The sequence below is a fragment of the Dromiciops gliroides genome, chromosome 3, assembly GCF_019393635.1.
Source record: "Dromiciops gliroides isolate mDroGli1 chromosome 3, mDroGli1.pri, whole genome shotgun sequence".
Lineage (NCBI taxonomy): Eukaryota > Metazoa > Chordata > Mammalia > Microbiotheria > Microbiotheriidae > Dromiciops > Dromiciops gliroides.
In genome coordinates, this window is record NC_057863.1 from 65,231,057 (window position 1) to 65,233,979 (window position 2,923).

Genomic DNA, 2,923 nt, shown 5'->3' on the forward strand with positions numbered 1-2,923 from the left:
TCCAGGCATGGGGAACAGACAGAGAAAATGCCTAAGGCCAAGAAATGGAGTGTCTTGTTCAAGGAACAGCCTGGAAGCCAATGTCACTGAATTGAAGAATAAGGTGTAAGGAGACTGAAAAATTAGGAGTGGGCTAGGTTATTAAGGACTTTAAATGCCAAAAGAGTCCTTCGTATTTGATCATGGAGGCGTAGGGAACACTGGAATTTATTGAGTGCATAAGTATGTGTGTGTGGCATCTGGGGGAGGGAAGGATATGACATGATCAGACCTGCTCTTTGGGAAAATCACTTTAGTGACTGAATGGCGTGAGGATGAGACTTGAGGGAGGCAGATCCACCAGCAGCCTACTGAACAAGTGCAGGCATGAGGTGATAAGGGTCTGAGCTTAGAGTGGGGGCGGGGATGGCAGTGTCAGAAGAGAAAATAGGATGGATTCATTAGATGTTTCAAAGGTAAAATTGTTCATCCTTGGCAACAGCTTGGATATGGGAGGTAAGAGATAGTGAGGAATACAGGATGACTCCTGGGTTGTGACCCTGAGGGTGTAGGAAGATGGTTTTACCCTCTACAGTAATAGGGAAGGTAGAAGGAGGGGATGATTTAGGGGGAAAGATAATGAATTATGTTTTGGACAGGTTGAGTTGTAGATGTTCATTGGACATCCAGTTTGAGATGCCCAAAAGGCAATCGGGGATGTGAAATTGGAAGTTGGCAGAGGGGTTGGGGCAGGACAGGTAGATTTGAGAATCATCAGCGTAGAGATGGTCATCAAATCAATGGCAGCTGATGAGGTCACCAAGTGGAATACTAAAAAGTAAAAGGAAAAGAAGGCCCAGGTCAGAACTCTGAGAACACCTACAGTTAGATGGTATGGTCTGGATGAGGATCCAACAAAAGAGACTGAGAAGGAGCAGTCAGATAGGTAGGAGGAGAACCGGGAGAGAAAAGTATCCCAAAACCTAGAGAGAAGAGAGTTGGAAGGAGGAGAGAGTGATCAGAGGCTGCAGATAGGTCAAGGAGAATGAAGACCCTTGGATTTGGCAATTAAGAAAAAAACATAAGGAACTTTGGAGAGGGAGGTTTCTATGGAATGATAAGGTTGGAAGCCAGATTGTAAGAACTTAAGAAGAGAGCAGGAGCAGAGAAAGCAGAGGCACCTTTTGTAGATGGACTTTTTCAACAAGTTTAGCCACACAGGATGGAAGAGATATAGGAGAAGAGTTACCATGGATAGAAGGATCAAGTGAATTTTTTTTGTAGTGAGGCAATTGGGGTTAAATGACTTGCCCAGGGTCACACAGCTAGTAAGTGTTAAGTATCTTAGGCTGGATTTGAACTCAGGTCCTCATGACTCCAGAGCCAGTGTTCTATCCACTGCGCCACCTAGCTGTTCTTTTTTTTTCTTTTTCAAGATGGAAGAGACACGGACATGTTTGTAGACAGTTGGGAATGGGCCACTAGACAGGAAGAGAATGAAAATAAGTGATAGAATGGAGATGGCAGAGGAGACAATCTATTGAAGGTGACAGGAAGGAATAGATCAGTTAGCTGTTGTAAAGATTAAGGCCACCTCATCATGTGAGTGGAAGAAAGGAGATAGTGGCAGAAATCATGTGAATGGTGAAATCAGGAAGAGGGTCAAAGAGGGAACTCATGGTGAATATCTTCAATTTTGGTCTCTTTGCTATTCCTTGAGCATAGCACTCCATCTCCTGATTCCACGCTTTTTGGCCCTGGCTGTCCCCCAAGCAGAGAATGCTCTTCCTCCTAACCTCTGCCACGGCTTCTCGACTTCCTTCAAAACTCAGCTCAAATATTAACTTTGCTGCCCCCTATCCCCCACCCTAGAGGCCTTTCCTCTGACATTCCCTTCCACCTACTCTGTATTTTGTCTATTTGTAGTCTATGTAAACTTCAAAGGTCTTTATCCCAGCTTCCACTCCCACTGAGGAATCAGGGCTCCAGAGCTTGGCCACTTCTCCCCTTCATAATTCGAGGGTATCCCTGAAATAGTGAGAAGTGATTCTTTATGCAATTAGCTTCAGTTTCCACTGTGTGCTTAGCCCAATGATTATCACTTGAGAATCAGTCAGGTATCACATTTTTGTGACTCTCAACTACATATAGGAATTACATAGGTGGTATGTGCCTCTTGAGCTAATGAAGAGGATAAAGAATTAAGAATAGGAAGAACTGGATTCTCTTTGCCTGGCATTTCCCATGAGTGACCTTGGCTTTAACCTCTTTTGACTGAAGTGACTTTATATACCAAATGGACATAATATTTCTTGACCCTTAAATGCCTTCCATCAAATTTGTCTTTTCTGCATCTTGTATTTGTAGCTAAAATGAATCTATCAATCTTTATAAGTCTGGCAAATCAATTTATAAGTGTCTATTAAAATGTATGTGATTTGGGACAAACCACTTTGTTTCCTGTCTGATTCTTCAGGGCCTGGGGTCATTTCCATTTTGTTATGAAGTCATTCCCAAATTGCTAAAAATGAGAAAAGTACATAAAGGGTGACATGACTTTGAGTCAAATAACGCTACTTATTTTGGCCTCATTAATCAGTCAAATCAGAGGGAACCTTTGGGGAGTTGGTAGAAGGCTGGTCTGGGAGTCAGGAAGACTTGGGTTCAAGGCTTTCAAGATATCTTACCTTTACTCAATAGGTGATCACAAGCAAATCATTTAATCTGTCAGTGTCTCAGGCAATCTAGTATGACTCTAGGTTACATTCCAGTTGTTAATAAGCATTGGTGGGAGGAGTTTCCACACTATGGAATTCCCTATACTCAGGAAATCCCAGGCCTGGATAAAACCAAACTATCCAAAAGCAGCCAAGTCACCATATCCAATGTTTTTACAAAACCTTTCAGAATGGATTCTCTTATTCCACATAAATAAATAATTAAA